Below are 21,531 nucleotides of genomic sequence, written 5' to 3'. Positions count from 1 at the left end.
GCAATGGATTGTCCCCTATTAAACCACTGTTCAGATCATTCATTCATCTGGCATCTACGCCTCCTCAGATACTTCTCCACAGTCTCACTGTATGTTGTGCAGTTTTCAAATTCCTCTTTAAGTACACCGTTCTTAAATATGACTCCAGACAACTAATTTGTAAATTTGAGGGGTAAAACCTTAGAAGAATAACTACAATTATGTAACTGCATTGATAAAAACACATTCTAGCACCATAATTGCTCCTCACAAAGTAACTTCAGCATATCAAATACTAAGACATGGAATAACTCTCAATGTATTTGATATTTAAGAAAAATGCATGCCACCATAATAAGTAATATCAAGTGATTGTACAGGAAAGCACTTATCTCACTGGAAGATACAAAGATCAATTTGTATAAAGTATGAAAAAGAATCATGAAGATTAGGCAGTTAGCCACCTAATTAGTTATCCCATATAAAGTGGTGATTTTTGAAATCATATATACACACACCATGCTAGTTCAGCAGTTTGTATTCATATAGGTATGCACACACATCCATAAAAACACGCACACACACACACACACACACACGCACACACACACATACACACACATGTACATTACATATATTCACAGGAAACAAAGGTATCAGTGTGAGAGGGGAACATGCAAAGGTTGGAGGAAGGATGTGGATAGGGAGAGATGATATGATTATACTTCAATTAAAATAATTTAGCCAACCATTAGAATGAGCACAGGGTCCCCAATGGAGGAACTAGAGAAAGGACCCAGGGGGCTGAAAGGGTTTCCAGCCCTATAGGATGAATAACAATATGAACCAACCAGTACCCCCAGAGATCCAAGGAACTAAACCACCAAACAAAGAGTATACATGGAGGGACCCATGGCTGCATACATAGCAGAGGATGGCCTTGTTGTTCATCAAAGGGAGGAGAGGCTCTTGTTCCTGTTAAGGTTCTATGTCCCAGTGTACAGGAATGCCAGGGTCAGGAAGCAGGAGTCGATGGGTTGGTGAGCAGGGGGAGCGTGGAGGGAATAGAAGGTAATTTGGAGGGGAAATCAGGAAAGGGGATAACATTTGAAATGTAAATAAAGAAAATATCTAATAAAAAACAAAACAATACAAAAACAAAAATTAATTTAGCTTTAAAATAGCAAAGAAAGTAGAAGTGCTAGTATTTGTTCATTAAAATCTGAAAAATAAATCTATATATTTTGGTAAAGCAAACATTTTATTAATTTTTGGTTATAAGTTACTACTCATAATATTTGCTTTTATACTTGAAACCCATATTAAAGGAGTTAACACACTAAATTTTCATAGAATGTTATTAAATATACTCACTGTTCACTGGAATATAACACTCAAAGAGATGAGTATGAAAGATAATCCCAATTTGTTTATATAGAAAAATAATGTTCTACACAGGTTGCCTTTACCTGGCATTAATTATCTTTTTATTACTATTAAATAAATGTCAATATAGACACAAAATGATAGTAAGTTTTTGCACTTATACATGTTTACATATAGAATTTTCCTAAAGAGTAAAAATTACAATATGCATAAACATCCTACTCATCTTTACATATTTATGATAAGGTTCATTCACTGGTTTGTACAAGTGGAAGAACTTCTGGATACTGACTTACAATAAATAATTAACAAATTTTCCCAATATATAAAGCCAAACTATTTTAATGTTAGTTTGTGAACTAACAAACTTTCCAAAGGCAACACCTTCACATATCATTGAACATAAAGAAGTTGAATTGGTAGCTACATAAAACCTTCATCCCAAAGTCCCAGTGTCTTTAATACAGGCTTTTAATCTGCATGATACCAAAAGAATAACACAGACATTATTCCAGCCACAAATTCTTCTAACTACAATGGTGGCCTTCCTGCAAAATATGTCAGGGCAATGGTAGCCCAAGGCTTAAGGAAATAAATAAACAATACCTGCTTTGACTTAAGGCCTACTCCTCAAGATAAAACCCAAACCTGGATCACTTGGGTGATCATGACTCCTTATTGTGCTATACTTAAAGATCATTGCTTTTTCCTAGCCATCATCAGAGCAGTTCCCCGGAAACAGATGGAACCAAATATTAAAAAATAGAGACTCAAAGCCAGACAATATGTAGAGAGTGAAAGACCTTGGAACATTCGACTTTAAATGAGTTGTCTTGATCAAGTCCCTCCACACAAACTCAGGGAATCCTACAGAGGCAGAGGCAAGAAGAGTGTAAAAGCCAGAGAAGAAGAAAGACACCAGGAAACAAATCTTTCAAAATCAGTATTATCCTATCTCATATGAACTCACAGAGACAGAAGCAGTATTCATAGGGCTTGCATTGAAACTGCACCAGGTCCTCTGTGTATATAGTGTATCTTCCAGTTTAGTGTTTTTATGGGATCCTTGAATATGCAAAAGAATGGCTTGCTGATATTTGTAACTCTGCGTCAATTTTTCTTCTTGTTCCTTTGTCTTGTTGAACTTTAGTATGATATTTTTGTTTTACTGTAATATATTTTATTTTATTATATTTCTTATTGTCTCTAAAAAGCCTGTTATTTTCCAAAGAGAGACAGAAAAAGAGTGGATCTAGATAGGAAGGAAGTATGGAGAACCTGGGAGGAGGAGAGAGAGAAGAAAATATAATTAGGATACATTAAGTGAGAAAATAATCAATTTTGATAAAAGCAGAATTTATTATTATATAAGACAATTAGAGCTCTTGACTTCTTGCTCTAGCTCTGTTCTCTCCCTCCTGCTCCCCCTCTTTCCCCATTCTTCTCCCCCTTTCTCTGAGTGCTCATAGCCACCCTCTACTTCTCTGCTTTCTCTCTCTGCCTTTCTCTGTCTCTACTACCCTCTCAACTCTCATCCCATTAATAGATAACAAACTCTATTCTATACTATAACAAAGACAACTAGAAAAATAAAGTATTGTGTAATTAAATAAATAATATCAATAGGAAAATAATTAATATTAAAAGCCCTAAATTTAGTGATTTTTTTTAAACCTAATTATAGACTGCATATATTTTCTTGAAAGTACTTTGGTGTATTATTATAGATAGGTGAAACACATTTATTTGCTCCTCTTTCTTCAGCAGCATTATAGTCATAGCTTGATACTGGCTAGAAAAGGAGGATTTCAAGCACCCAAATCAGTGTATACTATGTAGTGAGTTTATTTGTTTTCCAGTGAGCAAGTAACTAAATGTGTATATTCTATGTCATGTAGTTATATAGTCATTTGCATTAAGTATCTGCCTTTTCAGAATCTTCAGTGCAGCTGACACATGAAACAAACAGATGGAAACAAAAATACAACTTTATTAGTGATAAAGCTGATTACAAAATCTGCTTTTAGATTTGTAGACTAATGTGCCTTCTAGTCCTCTGCTGTATAATTAGATAAATTTACTGCTGGTCATGAACCCAGCTGACATCTGCAAACTACCCTTGAGCTATCAGTCCTAAATTCAGCTACTTTGTGAGCAGAGATATCTAAGGATATGGGGAGAGAGAGCAGAGGCTAAGTCACCCCTTCTTCACAGTTTCTATCAAAACCAGAATGAATTAAATCAAGTCACAAGACTCGGTAGAAAAAAAATCAAGCTAAGCATGGTTAGTAAAACAAAAGACATATAGCAGCTTTTTGATACAACTGTTCCTTGTTTAATGTGTTGTTCTGATGTTTTGAATAAGTCACTCTATGTTCCAACGTGACTACAGAAACACATTTTTATCTACAGGGAGGCAGCAGAAGAGAGAAAGAAAGAGAGAAAGAGAGAGAGAGAGAGCGAGACATACAGAGACAGAGAGACAAAAAGAGAGGCAGAGACAGAGAAGAGACAGAGACAGAGACAGAGATAGAGAGCTAGCTTATGTTTCCTTACAGAAAAATTCCCTAAAACATGACTGAGGTCCAGATCACATAAGAAAAAAAAATGTCAGCTGTCACAGCTTACTCTTACTGCATTGAAAACTGATGTCATGTTTTTATTTAGCACTTTCATATTCAGAATTAATTTTATATTTCATTACTAAAAGTAAGAAGGAGATTTGTGATAATCCTTTGTCATGTTAGGAAAAGGTATGATTAATTGAATTGAAAAACCAGATGTGTTAGTCTATTAATATAAAACACTGTAAATCAATATTCTACCAAATATGTTCTTGAACCTGATAGAATAAAGATGGCAGAAATTTCACTAATAGTTTATATCAGAGTATACATTATGGTGTGAGATCATTAAAGGGACCTTAATACAGATAAAGAACTATGAATTATAAGTAATTCTGATCGTTGCTTATAACCAGTCCTTGGCTTAATAACTTAGGGAAAGGGTCTTCAGTCTCTCCCTGTCTCTTCCACAGGGATCTCTGATCGCTGTCCAAAGTTTTTCTGTGGATATCCGCCTCTGTCTCAGTCAGCTGCTCAACAGAGCCTCTCAGAGGGTTGTTATGCTAGGCTCCTGTCTGTAAGCCGAACATAGCATCATTAATAGAGTGAATGATTAGTGCCTGCCCATGGGATGTTTTTCAAAATAGGCCTGATACTGGTCCACCATTCTTCAGCCTCTGCTCCTTATTTGTCGCTGTATTTCTTTTACACAGGACCAATATTGAGTCAAAGTTTTGTAGGTAGTTTAGTGTCCCATTCCTCCTGCAGGTTCATTCTGAAAACTGGGTGTGGTTTCTTCAGGTTCCATATTGAATTACTGGTATTTCTACTTAGGTCAACTGTATTACTCCTGGAACCCTCCCTAATCACAGGTCACTGGGATTCCCCACCCATCTTGATCCCTAGCAGCTGCATATTTACATTCATTCTTCTAGTCCTCTGAAACTCCCATCTCTCCACATTCCTCATCCTGCCCCACTATTGCCTTAGTCTTCCCCTCACCCACCCAGATCTGTTGCTCCCTCTGCTTCCCATAGCAATTATTTCCCCTTCTAAGTAGGATTTATGCATCTTCACTTGGGCCTTCTGTCTTGTTCAGCATCCTTGGGTCTGCATATCCTGTGTGTTCTGATTTTTTGGATAATATCCACTTAGTAGTGAGTACATACCATGCATGTTCTTTTGGGACTGGGTTACCTCACCCAGGATGATACTTTCCAGTTCCATCCATTTGCCTGCAAAATTCATGATGTCCTAGCTTTTCATAGAGTATTCCATTATGTAAACCACCAAATTTTCTGTATCCATTCTTCAGTTGAGGGACAGCTGAGTTGCTTTAGTTTCTAGCAATTATGAGTAAAGCTGTTATGCACATATTGGCACTTATTTCTTTGGGGTATGGTGGAGTATCTTTTGGGTATATGCACGAGAGTGTGCATTCCTGAGTCTTCAGGTAGAACTTTTTTTCAATTTTCTGAGAAACTGTCAAATTGATTTCCTGAGTGTTGTCATAAGTTTGAAATCCTAACAGCAACGGAAGAATGTTTCTCTTTCTCTACATCCTCTCTGTTATGTGCTGTCACCTGAGTTCTTGATCTTAGCCATTCTAATTGGTGTAAGATGGAATCTCAGTTAGTTTTGATTTGCATTTCCCTGACATTCTAGATTCTTAAGAATTCTCTGTTTAGTTCTCTACCTCATTTTTTATTGGGTTGTTTGTTTGTAGAGTCTAACTTTGTAAGTACTTTGTACATTTTGGATATTCATTTTGGATACTCTGTCAGATGTAGGACTGGTGAAGAAATTTTCCCAATCTGTAGGATGCCACTTTGTCCTGTTGACAGTGTCCTTTCCCTTACAGAATCTTTTCAGTTTCATGAGGTCCCATTTATTGACTGTTGATCTTAGTGTCTGAGACACTAGTGTTCTCTTCTGGAAATTTTCTCCTATGTCAATAAGTTAAGGGCTGTTTCCCCCGGAAGACCAACAGTGTCAACTAATCTGGACTGCTGGGGGCTTCAAGAGACTGAGCCTCAAACCAAAGAGCATAAACGTGCTGGTCCAAGGTCACCAACACATATGTAGCAGAAAGCTGTCATGTCTGGTCTCAGTGAGAGAGGATACTCCTAATCCTGCAGAGACTTGATGCATCAGGATTGGCAGATAACAGGTGGGGGAGTGGAGGTGCCCTTTCAGAGGTGAAGTGGAGCCTGAATTGGGGAGGAACTCTACCAGGAGGGATTTGGAGGGGTGGCAATATTTGGAATATAAATAATTAGCTAAAGAAATGAATAGTAAAAGCAATTACAACAACAAAAACTTTGTGAGAGAAATGTTACCAACTGAGAATGTATCCTACATTACATACAAATTATTTAAGTGAAATTCCAGTGACTATTTGGAGAACAGATCTACAACAATAGATGTAGTTTTCATCTGCTCTCTCTGTTCTTAGCCTTAGATACCAAAGTTAAGATATAGTATATGCTATGAAAAAATTTCTACTTAAATATACAATATTATGCACTGCTCTAAAACATCAGAGGTAAAATCATACCTGACACTTAGGAATCAGGTACAAATTAATAAAAAAAATCTGAAAACAGATATTGGTTTAACATAAAACTGATTTTGAAAAAACCACTGATTTGCTGCTTCTCTACATTTCAGAAAAAAAAAATTGAAACACTGAGGTCTGAAATATTGAGATTTTCTTCTAAATTTTTTGCAAGGACATGGAAAGTTTCATCATCGGTAATGTACTTTTAAATCCTTGATGAAATGCCTAAAAAATAAGTACTGTGTCATTATAAAGTAATTCCAAGTAGAGGAAAGTATTGAATGTGCCTTAATATTCTTTGGTAATGTGACTTTGCAGTACTTTTACAAGCATCAGTGCAGAGACACTTAACATTATGTGATTAACTTAGCATGTTTTAAACATTTCAGGTTTTGTAGAACAAGCAATGCATCAGCGTGTCTGCAGATGAGGCTGAGGAAGAATAATCCCCGTCTCAGCAACTGAAGTTTGAAAGCTGTCTACTACTATGCCCTTGTGCTGAGATGCCTTTTGCATTGAACTTCAATGTATGAATCACTTTTAATCATAGAAAATAAGCATGATAATCAAATGCAAAGCAGTGCAAACTTGTAGTGAATTTGTTCTAATGAGAACTTTCCTTCTGCTTATGTCAGATCATTTAGCTCTGAAAGCTATAACAGACTATTAAGCCAAAAAAAAAAAAAATCTAAGCAAATCTATAACAAATTCCTACAGGATGCTAGGGGGGAAACCGGCCCTGTAACCTTTATGTATTCTCATCCTTACAAAGGTCACCCTTTCCCTAGAGTTACAAGCACTCTCACATCTCATGCATCATGAAATCTCAGTCTGTGTAGAGCTCTTCAATTAATATCCAGGATCATGGTAGAAACACTAACAAAAACTCAAAAACTCACTTGATCTAGCCATGTTCATTTGTTGAGTCTGCAAGGTTAAATAAGTCTAATTAAAGGTGGTGGTGAATTTTAAATGACTTTCTCGTGCATTCTTCTATCCTTCAGACAATATTCAAAAGATTTGAATGCTAACACTGTCTCCAGGCTCATTTTTAAATGGCATAACCCTTAGGAAGCATAAGAGAGTGAATCAGCTCCTTAAAAAATGACAAAGATAATGAAAATGAGCAAGACATATAATACCATGAGAAATGATTGCTTGTTTCCTTGAGCAGTAAAGACTAAACCTCTAGTTACTTTTATCTGTTGAGAGTCACAGGTAACTAATATAGATTTTTGCCTTTTTTCTTTTGCATTTGACTTTGCCTTTGAAAGTGATATTTAAATCCAGGTATGCTTATAGAAAAAGCATGTCATACCATTTTTAAAACACTATAAGCTATCTATAAGTTGTTCAACTATGATGATAGAAAACAGGAAATCAAGCTCCAAAGGAAAGAATGAAACATAAAATAAAGAACAAGTATTGAACAAGCTTCATAAATTAAAATTGTCATATCATTACTTATTTTATTCTCACCCCAAAATAATGATACAATAGGCATCAAGTTTAAACAAAATTCTTGAATATTTGGGTAGTCAGTGGAATAAAAAAAAAATCAGTGATTGATGATGTTTAGAAGTTAGAAGTGAGGTAATTTTATAAGTCAGGTGTAGGTCTCTTTTTATGCTATAGGTAGCAGGATAGGTAAAATTTTAATGAACCCTAGCACCTTCAAGGAATGTTAAGATAAGAAGACAAGTATCACGTGGAACAAAGTATGGTACAAAAGATATCTTACCTTAGACGTTAAGGATTTAGTTAATCTTTCACTATTTGAAAATGTATTGCTAAAGGTCAAGTGTGTGTTGAAGTGATAGCACAGAGTCCCTTGCATCTACACACATCAAGCCTTTTTTACCCTATCATTAAGTCGTGTTTCAAGGAGTTCTCAATGAGTACTCAGAAGGCAGGATAAATATACAATAAATGGTGGACAGTCTTGATCAGTGGTGCTAAGGTGAAGAAGATGGAAAGTGACTGCCCCTCTAGCAAAGGCAAAAAGTCCTGCAGAAACCATATCTTGGGTTGTTATCCTGAAAGGTAGAACTTGAAGATGGTATGCAAAGAGAAACAAGCTAATTGTATTTTCAGACAGAACAGGAGCCACTAAAAATTTAGGCAAAGAAATGGTAATCCTTATCCTATGAGGAAAGTAACAAAGCTATTCTTGCACAGACCAGGGGAGAATTTCTGAGATAAAAGTTGGCTTAGGAAACCCCACCCCAGAGCACAGGAATTCTAAGACTGCCTGTGTCTGAGTCTGGCTAGAGTGACAGAGAATATATGCTTTCTATCACAGATTAGAAAGCATTTAGAAAATAATGATTAGTAGGAATGAAGGAGAAAATCATGGAGACAGTGTGAGAAAATAATGAATGATGTCATAAAAGAGTTTTAAAACTAAACAAGGACAGTCAATTAGTTGGTATATGTGCTACATAGTTTTATGTCAACTTGACACAAGCTAAAGCCATCTAAATAGAGGAAACTTCAATTAAGAAAATGCCCTACAGGCCCACTTTATGTGATTGATCCGGGATGACACAACCCATTGTGGGTGGTGCTATCTCTGGGCTGCTATTTTTGCTGTTATATAAGAAAGCAGACTGAGAAAGCCATGAGGAGCAAAGCAGTAGGCAGCACTACTACTCCATGGCCTCCATATCAGCTCTTATCTCCAGCATCTTTCCTTGTTTGAGTTTATATCCTGATTTAGTTTAAGCTAAACAAACAAACAAACAAAACAAAACCCTTTCCTCCAAGGTTGCTTTGGTAATTGTGTTTTGTTACAATAGTATAAATCCTAAGACAATTCCTCATTGTTTATTAAGCTTGTGGTATTTCAAAGCAAATAGAATAAGAGTAGTACTAAAATTTACCTTAACTGGCCCCTAAATTAAGTCAACACTTACCAGGTGGATCTGTGACTATGAATGATGCCATCTACAGTGAACTGGACCCACTTCCATCAATTGGAAAGTGATAAAGGGGCAATATAGAGAGACAAGGATATTAAAAGAACACAAATAGTGAAATAAGTGAAACTATCCATGTTTGCATATAATGTTATATTTTAAATATTCAAAAATATAAGATTTCCAGAATTAATTAATAAATTTAGTAATGTGACAGATTATAAAATCAATATGCATAAATCAAGTTTTTTATGTTCACAGGAATCACACAGAGATAGAGATTTTATATATATTTCTATTCACAATTGTCCCGAAGAAAATGAAATATCTAGGAATACACATACCAAAAGAGGCAAAGAACATTTACTATAAAATTAAGTCTCAGAACAAAGGGTGGAGAAAGACAATAGAATATGAAACATATCCTATGCTTATTATTTTGTAAAATTAATAATGTGAGAGTGACATTTTTATTAAAATCTATTTGTAGTAGTAATGGAAACCTAATAAAAATACCTATGTTATTAATCACACTTATATATCCTAAAGTTTATATGAAATGATAAAGATACTCACATGAGCAAATGTGACTTTAGCCATCTTGTATTTGACAAAGATTGCAAAAACATAAGCTAGAGAAAAGAAATCATTTTCAAAAATTATACTGGGAAAACTAGATGTCAACATGCAGGAAAATGAAAGTAATCCTATATCTATTATACTGCACAATAATGTAGTCAAAATGAATAAAAAAAAAACTCTGAAACCTAAAACATTGAAGTGTACAGATGAAAACATAAGTAGTAGTCTACATAATATTGGTATATGGAAGACTATTCTGAATAGAATTTCATTTGGCCAAAAATTAGGGCCAACAAATGACAAGTGAAGCTTCATAAAACTAAAAACCAGAGCTAAATAAACATCAGTTTGAAGAGTAGATTCACAAAAGGAAAGGGAATATTAACCTACTATACACCAAAGGTGAGATTAATATAGAAAATATACAGAGAGATCAAAACACAAAGTATCAAAAACAAAAAAAAAAAACAAAGTAAGCATGGGACTTGAGCAGGCATTCTTTAAAAATTAATAGTCTAAGCTATATTTCAAAAAACTGTCCATCATATTTACTGCCTCTAGCAATTGGGGCAATGCAGTTCAAACTTGAGATTTCATCTTACCTGAGAGAAAATGGCAAATATCAATGGACTATCTGGCAACAAAGGATTTTGTGGAGACGTGAGGAAAGGGGAAACATTTGTCAATATTTCCTGTTTACAAAATAATGTAGCCAGTAATGAAATCACTGTATAGACTGAAAAATAAATCTACTCTATGACCTAGCTATGCCATTCCTTGACATATGCTCAAAGCACTTAATATCTTTTTCCAGGAACACTTGCTCAAATGTGCTCATTGTTGTGTTATTCATAATATCTAGGAAAGGTAAAAACACTAAATGCCTTGCACCATATGAAAGGATAATTAAATACACTATATATATATATGTACATACATATATATACATATAAAGAATACAGTTAATACTATTTAGATATAAAGAATAATGAAATCACAAATTTTGCAGGTAAATGGATGGAACTGGAAAAGATCATATTGAGTAAGGTACCTCAGAAACACAAAAACAAGCTTCACATGTTATTGCTCATCAGAGCTCATGAGGTCCAAATCTTCCTAGATGAGCACATATCCTAGAGAAATTAAAGAAACTAGGAAACCATGAACGTAAAAGGGGAAACTGCAGGGGTAGGTGACTAAAGGAGCAATACAAATAAGAATAACAAGAATCATGGGAAAATGGGGGAAGGGTGGTATCTATTAAGAAGGAAGAAAAACACAGAGGTAAGAGAAGGGTAAAATAACAAGAAAATTAAACGGATAATCAGAAATAATGCTATTAACTATTTAACTAAAAACCCTATAAAAAATCCACAAGTTTGCTTATGATCTATACATCATATCTTGTGAGCTGACAATACTTCCTCCAAGACCCAGAGCTATCAGAGAAACCCTATCTCGAAATACCCAACCCCCCAAAAAATTAGGTGGAGAGGTTAGAAGAGGAAAGCCATTTCTTCTTTATATGTTTCTGACAGGCTAATAGTTTCTCCACAATGACAGGAACATAGCTTCTTTGTATGATGGAAAGTATACTTTAAATCAATATTTGAGTACTTACTTTAAGAAAAGATATTATGAAGCTCAGATTTACTGTCTTACAAAGGTTGTTTTTCTAATGAATTTATACTTAGATAACTTTATTTTAATAGTCAATGTGTCCAAATAACATTTTTTGGATTAGCATATCCTTATTATCTTCAGTATCAAGGTAACCCACATCAGTTATACTTAAAACAGAAGTTCTAGTGGCAAGACAGTTTTACAAAGAGAAAAAGTGAGTGATCCAGAGGGTAAAATAGCAAAGTAAAAAGAGAAAATATGCTATGTTACATTCTTTTTATTAGGAAGATAGTTTATTGAAGAGTAAAAACATGTACAGGGAACCTGATCACAAGGTTTTTGGATAGAGTTCACAATGACTAGAGGACCTACTTGCTGTAGTCCTACATGTAGGAAGCTCCATCAATGTCATATCTTTTGTGACTGGACTAGGTCTCCATTTTCATCAACTAGGTATAGAGTAACTTTGGCTTCTGCCTATCTCCTGACTAGAAGCTCCCCTTTACAGTGAGAACAAGGTACTTCCATGCAAACAAGTTTGCAGACTCACTTCATTTCTTCCAAGGTGATTTCTTTTTATACCTACAGCATTTCTTATGCGTTGACAGACAGCAGTCTTAGTAGACAGTACCCAAATTTCCCGGTCAGCTCTTTCTAGCCTATGCTGTCACCCCGAGTTTGAGGGAGGAGGCTCACTATGAAACTATCCATTGAGCAAAGCTTTCTCCTTGGAAATGTATTCTCTGAGTGCTCCTCAATATTTGAGATGCTTCAGTGAGCAGTCCTAGTATTTGTCAGAGGTTGGGGTGACTGGAACAAGAGTGGACATGCTCTTTTATGGGCAGAAGAGAATAACTGGCTGAGTGGTTCATATTCTGGCTCTTTAGTCTACCTGCTGACTGGCCTTTGCTCATTATATGAATGAATGAAGCATGGTTTGAACAGAAGGATTGATTGACCATTTCTTTAGAGATAGTGAGACAGATATATGGAAGATCTTCAGAGGAGGTGAAAGGTCTCAATTCCTGAAGGACAGACAGAAATTTGTTCATACAGATAAACTCTCTTGAAAAGCCCCTCTCTGCCACCCTCCACACATACATTACAACATTTTTCTTTCACTGCATGTTTAATGTTGTTTAAAGTATGTAAAGTCTTGCTTGCCAAAGCTAAGTCATTGCTACCATGATTGAAGTGACAGAGAAGGATCGATCGATCAAGCATTCCATGGAAGAGTCAACCTTCTTGGGTTGGTATAAACAACTAGATCATCATGATTTCAATCATCAAAAACCAAAGTTCAGAGTTGTAAATTTAAAGGGAGCTTAGTATGTGAGGTAGGCCTTCTGAAAAAGTGATTCAGAATGTTTTGTGTCCCAAGGAAAACTTGCTTCCAAAGCTCCCATTAGATGACTCCTTCAAAAAATTAAAATACCCTGTAGTTATCAAGTAATATATTACCCCTAATATCCACCTGTATTACAGGCCTAAGAAATTCATGAGGGGGGAGACAAGCTAGTAAGGCCCACAGTGTGAGTCAAGCTTTTTGTTAGCCTTGAGTGCAGTGGTAAGCTAAATACAAAAATCTCAACTTTTTCTGGTTTGATTCTTCATTCTGTTATCTGATATTAAGCCTTGGTGAGTATGCCATAATAATATCCAATGCTTAATGGATCCTAAACTTTGGTAGAAGATATCCATAGCCTTGATATTCTAAAAGTCCTATTTATATTGTAGAGTTTCCTTCAGTCTCCTCAAAAAAAATATTTTTAACTCTACTGCATAGGAAAGTGAGTTAGATGAAATCCCAGAGAAAGAGAACTTGAGAGAATGATTCAGTGTTCAAAGAAAATAACAAGGAGCTGAATGATATAACAAAGATAATGAAGGATATGAAAGAAGAATTAAAAAGAGATCAATGTACTAATGAAAAAATGTTTCTGAAATGATGGAAATTAAAAAAATCTAATGTAAAATAAACTTTAAAAAAGTGGATAGTTTCAGCAATCAAATGAATTACAAATAGAAAAGAACATCTAACCAGAAGACCCAGCCTTAGCTTCTTTTGCCTCTTAGGTCACTGTGCTTGGGTTTGCATATCAAAGACTATATATGTTGTTTAATTTGTTTTTATCAGTTGTAGTATTGTACATGAAGTACTTGCAGAATTCAAGTAGTACTTGGATATAATGGTGTTGAGTATGCCCATTAGACTTTGTGCTCTTTGGCTTTTTCCACATCCTTGCCAACATTTGTTATCACCTGAGTTCTCCTGGGCAAATACCCAAAAGATACTCTAGCATGTAACAAGGCCATCTGCTCCACTATGTTCACACTATCTTTATTTATAATAGCAAGAATGTGGAAACAACCCAGATGTCCCTCAAGAGAGGAATGGATACAAAAAAAATGTGGTACATTTACACAATGGAGTACTAAACAGCTATTAAAAACAATGACTTCATGAAATTTACAGGCAAATGGGTGGAACTAGGGAAAAAAATTGTCTTCAGTGAGGTAACACAATCACACACATAAAAAAACCCATGGAATATATTCATTGATAAGTGGATATTAGGGAAACTGTTCAGAATACCCATGATACAACACACAGACCATAAGAGGCTCAAGAAGAAGAACAAAGTGTGCTTGCTTCAGTCCTACTTAGAAGGGAGAATAAAATAATCACTGGAGGTAGATGAGGGAAGGGACCTGGGAGGGAGGAAGAAGGGGGAGGGAAAAGGGAGGAGGTTCAGGTGTGGGAGGAGAAGATGGGGTGGGAAGTATAGAGGGTCAGGAAATTGAACTGAGGTGGATAGCAGTGAGGGATGTGGAACTGGGCATAGCCACTGGAAAGTTCCAGATGTCAGGAAAGCAAGAGGTTCCCAGGACCCAACTGGGGATGGACATTAGCTGAAATATTGAACAAAAGCGAGAGAGAACCTGTAGAGACCATATCCAGAGGTTAGACATAGCCCCTGGTTGAGGGATGAGGTCACCCCCATCTCAAACATATTAACCAAGAATTACTCCTGTCTAAAGGAAATGCAGGGACAAAGAGTGGAACAAAGGCAGAAGAAAAGGCCATCCAGAAAATGCCTCAGTTAGGGATCCATCCCATCTGCAGACACCAAACCTAGACACTATTGCGGATGTCAGAAGCCTGGTATAGCTATCCCCTGCTAGGCTCTGCCAGAGTCTGACCAATACAGAATTACATGACCACAGCCAACCATTGGACTGAGCAAGGACACCTTAATGGACGTGTTGGGGAAGGACTGAAGGAGCTGAAAGAGTTTGAAACACCATTGGAAGAACAACAAAATCAACCAACTAGAAAACCTGAGCTCCCAGGGACTAAATTACCAACCAAAGAGTACATATGGAGGGACCCATGGTTCCAGCTGCATCTGTAGCAGAGGATTGCATTTTTGAGCATCAATGAGAGGAAAAGCCCTTGGTCTTGTGGAGGTTCAATGCCCCAGCATGCTAGGGAGGTGAGGTGGGAGTGGGTGGGGTGGGTAGGGGAGCACCATCATAAAAGCAGGGGTAAGGGGGGAGGGAATAGGAGGAGTGCAGAGGGTAAACAGGAAGTGGGATATATTTTGAAATGAAAATAAAAAAAATATCCAATAAAAAAACAAAAACAAAAAAAACAAAAAACAAACAAACAAACAAACAAAAACTCTTTGGAGCAGGAACTCCTCTTTTTGGTGAAAGCTGGATATTAGTCTGGAGTAGGATATTAACTTGGAGAGGAACTCTAGCTCTTTTCTATTATCACTATGTATTGTAAACTTTGCCAATTAATAGTAACAGATTCTTTGACTTCAGTATCAATTGGAGGACCAATGGCCAAGAGTAGTATGGAGTTAATTAAAAGCTTAATTAATAACGTTAAGAATGTTGTAGGTTGTAGAAAATTTAATGTTAAGGATTAAGTATTCAATTAACCTTGAAAAGAAAAAAATATATATATCTAAGTGACTTACATCGCTGGGAGGGAGAGGTCAGTATACTGCTAATGATCCAGCGATTTTTAGAGATTGTTAAAGCTGTAGAATATTATAACTGAGAAGTTAAAAAAAGAGATAATGAAAGTGAGAGAAAGAGAGGAAAAGACATATGAAGAGGAGGATGAAATGTGGCAAGAGCATAGGAAAAAAATGGTTTATAATAGTCTGTGTGAGAAAACAAAAACCTCAGCCTTAACACCTAACCAATCAATGTACAAACAAAAGGGTATGCAAGAGGAGTCCCAGTGAGGATCCAGTATTGATAGTGTAGGAGAAGTCAGAGTCATCAAAGCAGACCAATGACTCACTGCAATGAACATTTCCAAATAAAGTTGTTTGGGAAAAAATAGTATGCTGTGTGACACACCCTGGTACTGCACAGCATCCACAGCAAGACTTATTTATTTTATATTTTATTTTATTGTATTTCTCATTTTCTTTTGGGAGGGGATTGCAAGGGCAGATGGCATATATTGGGTGATGGGGAGATGAGTGGGATTGAAATGTATGGCATAAAATTCACAAAGTATCAATAAATATTTAAAAAAACACATCATAATCATATATGCAAGAGAAAAACAGACTCATAGAATAGAAGGGATAGAAAGATTACCTATGGGAGAAAGAGCTGACACAGCTGTCTTGAGTTGAAAGATGAAGTTCAGGACTCTGCTTCTTTTAGAATGTGCTGCTTGGGAAAGTTGGAAAGGTGAGAGCCATAGTTATCAGAAGCCTCAGTACTCTTGGGTTCTGGCCTAAGGAAATGGTTAGGTCATTCCCAGGTTGTTTCTTTAGACTATTCTACTTCACTCTGGTCTTTCCTGGACTTGCAGGTCCAACATATGTAAAGAGCAATAATGGTGATGATATTCACACTGCTTTATTAGTTTTTTTCATAATTAAGCTTTTCTTATATAATAATGGGCAAAATTTTCAAGTATTCAGAAATGAAACATTCCTGCATATTATGAAGCATAAGTCATTACAGAAAGACTAATTAATTAGAAAAACCGATTCACAGAAGTTGTCCTCTGATTGAGAAACACTGGCCATGGAAAGGGCATGTGGACAAACTGCATGTAAATATACACCCTTCTTAAAAAGGAAGTAATGATTTAATAAAATGTGAGGTAGAATTATGCATTTGGTACTGATGTAATTCTCCAAATTAAGAATTCAAATATCTCAATAATGAAGAAATAACTCATTTGAAAAAACTGAATAGAGCTTCTAAAGAGATATTTTATTAAGGATAAAATGCAGATAGATGAAAATTTAAAAACTATTGCAAAGAGCCACAATAAATACAGAACATAAGAGTTGGGCTCCTGATCCTGGTTAAAGCAATGGGTTTGTTTTTACTGGCATACATGTAAAATATTTAGCTTATTATCTACTTTCTACACTGAATATATCTTAACAAAATTAAGAAAAACAAGTAAAAGTTTGGTAGAAAACATTTAAAGTCTTCTTACAATACTATCTTCCAAGTAAATGATCCTATAATCAATGAATCAGAAAATGTGAGTTTGACAAGAAGTCTGAGCAGGCACTTTCTATCTTGCCTGAAGACAAATTTTAGCTATATCACTGGAATCATATGATAGGAGGCAAAAAAAATTCCTGTTAGAACTCTCTGAATTACAGACAAGAAGAAAGCTATTATCACATGTTCACTCATGTGCATGCATACACATACATGGAACACAGAAATATTTACATATTTTTTAAAATCATAAACAATGAAATTTGCGAAGAAAAAATTAATTTTCACATGATATACATCACTGTTTTCTGTTGATATTATCTACAAAGTTCATTGTACCCTCTCCTGTATCAAAATGAAAGCTTTCAAAGTTTGAAAGCTTCTGCAATATACAGACCAACAGGCACAGATGTTCGTATGACTCTGGCAATAAGATAAATACAAGTAAACAAAGAATTTTTTTCAGGAAGAAATTACAACATATGCTAGGATGTGAGAAAACTAATTATTCCAGTATCAATTTACTTTAATGAGTCAACTCAAGGTTTGATTTGAAACTGTGTCTAATTTTATCAACATCATTGAAAAACATAAGGATGAAATTGCTTCTGAAATAAAAGAACTTATTAATTTTATGAATTTTTGCTGAAATAAAATGAATACTATAGCATAACTAATTTCCCACAGAGCCTGTCTTCCTCTGAGAATATGGGCAATTATGTGTGCTACATTATATTCATACAACTAAGTAAATACTTCTGGAGATATTGACTGAGCGTGATTAGGCTGTCAGCGAACTCATAGCTATAAGAGCAGATGTGAGATTTGAGAGTCTAAAACAACCATTGTTTTCTTCACAATTTGAATCTAAAGCATGTACTTAATGTCAGAAAGCTGGAATTTATTGATCTGATTGTAGACTCCCTCCCCAAAGCCCGGACAGTAAACACAGCACTGCCCACCTGTTGAACGAACCGGTTACATTCAGAAGCTCCACCCCCATTGAGCAAGAAGGAAGTGACTGATTGGACTGTTACACTGACGTAGTTTGGGGGAAGGGTTTTGCCCCAGGTATTTTACCTGTTGCGGGAACAAAGGAGATTATGATTAAAATTTAAGATGACTGAGTGACCAGACCTCGTGTCTTCTAATGTTTTATTTTTCCCATGTGGGTACGGTATAGTATGGCTAGCCTATCTCTTCTATCTCTTTCTATCTCTTCCTATCTATTTCCTACTCCTATTACCAGAAGAACCCTTTATTTTATTTACGTTGGCGCTGGCTGCCAACAGATGGCTCCTTATACGTGGGACTGGTTTGGAGTAGTCTTATTCTGAACTCTCTTTAGATAAAGGCAGCATATTTATGCTGGATGTACAGCCGTACGCCGGGAAAGACAGCTATGTGCTGGGGTTTGGCTGGCCAGGATGACAAGGTTTGGCAGGGTCCGCGGGTTTATCTGAGCCCAAATGGGCACAGATAGTGACATAGCTATGGGGAAACCTTGGGATTATGTCTTGTTTACGTGTTTCAATGTTTGTGTTTGTCGGATGGATGCAGATTGGATTGTGTTGTCTTGCGTGTTCGTTTCGCCCCTGTTCTCGTGGCTGGCATGGCCGCGGAGGCTCCGCCCTCTCAGCAGAGCGTGCAAAATAAGTTTTTCCTTATCTGTGCTCCCTTCTGAGACTCGAACAAATTAGTATGGTCTCAGCAGACAAGCGAGAGTGAGCACCAAGACGTGGCTCCCAGAGCTGGGGTCGGAGCGCACGCCACCGTCGCCAGGGCGTAAGGGCGTGGCAGGCAGGAAGGGGCCCTGTGCAGAGACCACCACGGTCGCCCGAGACGGCCTCACGGGCCGCCTGGTGGCCAGGCTGCACTGGGCACTGGCCCTGCAGCGCGGGTGCGGCCAGAACCTGGACCTGGAGCACTCAGTAAAAGCTTCCTTCCTCCGCCCTGGCCGTCTTTGGCCCATGTGGGCTGTTGACTGCACGTGTAGTCACAGGAGGGGCTAGGGATTCTGCGCGCAAGAGCACGCTCCCCTCCCCCTCTCTGCTAGGCTTCTGTGTGCTCAGAGGCTTTGCCCCACGACTCGGTTCTTGGCGGACTGACAGTGACTTGCGGGGGAGGGTTACCCGCGCGTGTGCACTCAACACTAAGATTTGAGAACATGTCTGCCATACATAGCTTGGGAGACAGGCCTTCAGAGAGTGATCGCTTTCTAGTCTGGCTGGGTCAGCAAGCACGCACTGCAGACTCTGCCCTAGGGGGTGCTTCCCTCCCCCCCCCTCACACTAGGCCGGAGCGAGCTGGGTTAGCGCAAGCGGAGGAAACTTTTTGGCGGGCCGCACCTGGGAAGGTCCGAGACTAGAGCCTCCTGCGGCTGAGACCAGGCTCTCCCCAGCAGTGAGGTGAATTTCCCAGAGCAGGGCTCTACGCGGAACTACATTTCCCAAGTGACTTAGCGGCCTTAACTGCGCATGCTCACAGGTTCCATGTTTGCCCGCACATGCCATCTAGTGGCTGTTCATTAAATTACAAGCTGGCAATTCTCAGCCGATCTAGTCAGGTCTAGTATATTTGCAGAGTTTCATTTGCGTGACTCTTTTCCAGAGCTTAAACTATTAGGGCCAAACAGATTTCTTTGACATAAAATTTTTAGTATTCGATTCTAAATTATAAAACTAAAGCTTAATTTCTAAATTCTTTTATTCTCATTTTGATAGATTTCATTTGGTTTCTAGCTAGTCCCAAAAGTATATATTCATTGAGTTTTCAAATTATTAAATGCTACTTTATAGTCTCTTCTATTACAAAAGGCTAGGTTCACGCTAATAACTAATTGTTTTGAGACAGGGTCTCTTTATGTAGGCCAGGCTGCCCTGTGGCTCGTGAATCTGCCTTCCCCTACCTCCATTATGACTAGGTAAGTATCCTTCCTAGGTAAGTATCCCACCTGACTTCAGCTAGAATTCAGATACAAGCCATACATCTGTGGTAACTAAGTTTACTAAGTTTTATTCTTTAGCTTAATTCAAATTATGTATGGGCTTGACTTCAGATTTGTTAACTACTGTTCTGAGACACTCTAATAGAGTCAGGGTTATTCTTACTGAGTCCTACTTGAGAAAAAGAGTTTTTCATTAGAAACAATACTTTTACTACACCAAGGTTACTAATTGTTTTAAGTTTATAGTCAACTAGAAATAAAAACAGAGATAAAGAAAATTACCCTTAGAGTCTGACCTCACTACTAGAGGTGTGAGCTTTAGATGTTATTCAGGTGGTATGCTCAGTGATAGTTCACTTTTGAGTTATTACATAAACACACGGATGCTTCAGTGTAGCCTTAGAGACGTTCCTTTTGTTTTTAAACCAGGGCTAGGGAAATATTCCTGGTTATGCCTCTCCCTTACCTCAGGGAATTGGTCTTTGAGACAATACATTTTCACAGATCCATTCAGATGTGGGCCTAAGTATTTGTTTATTAGAAAGTTATGCAGAGTAGATGAGTCTTATAACTTATAGAAACATTACAATATGACTTGCCTATTTCTTTTAGAGTGATTGTGTATTTAAGAAGTTGTTTTTTCCTTCATTGTCCTGGTAACCTTGAAGTTAACTATTATAGCCTCAGCTACTTCAGGAGAGTTGTATCTAATAAGAAAAGATGAGTGGCTTTATTTAAGTTACTTTAGACTCATCTTAATCTCACCACCAGATTTAGCTTCTGTTAATAATTAACTGGTGAGACTACAGCCTTTTACAGTAATCAGAAGCTTCTGTCACTTGTCTATTATAACCAAATCCTTAGTTTTTGCTCACAGCAATTCTTTAACTATAAAGACATTGATATAAATTCATCTTTTCCCATATTCTATATAAAATTTTTATATCCTATTACCAAGTTGTTATATTAACAAAGATTTTTATGATAAAGTTTTGAAAGTATTTTTAAGAAATGTCTTAACAACCTAGAGACATCATTTTCTTCAAACATTAATTCGGTTGTTACTATATACTAATAGATGTGTATTTATACACGATGATTGTACAGATGGCCATAAGCTATCGTGTTTATCTGCTAAATTGATATCAAGGTTTCACTTATTTTGCTTGCTTCAGTGTTATCCACTGAGATTATAGTCATAATGTCAGATATCACTGTGAATGGTTCTGGTTACTTAGATCCAAACTCAGGACTTTCGGGAGAGCGGTCACTGCTCTGGCCTGCTGGGCCATTTTAACCAATGCTATGTCACATGTTCTATCCTTTATTAATATTTAGATACTTACTTATCTGAGTTTTTTATTACCTATTTTTGGTCAATTTTATTATATGATTTTGATTTCTATATTGATGTTAATTTATACACATGTGACTATTTCTTCTCAGACTCTTAAGTCTGATTACTTACAC

The sequence above is a fragment of the Mastomys coucha genome, unplaced genomic scaffold (assembly GCF_008632895.1).
Source record: "Mastomys coucha isolate ucsf_1 unplaced genomic scaffold, UCSF_Mcou_1 pScaffold20, whole genome shotgun sequence".
In the NCBI taxonomy this organism is placed as follows: Eukaryota; Metazoa; Chordata; class Mammalia; order Rodentia; family Muridae; genus Mastomys; species Mastomys coucha.
This window is presented reverse-complemented; position numbering follows the sequence as displayed.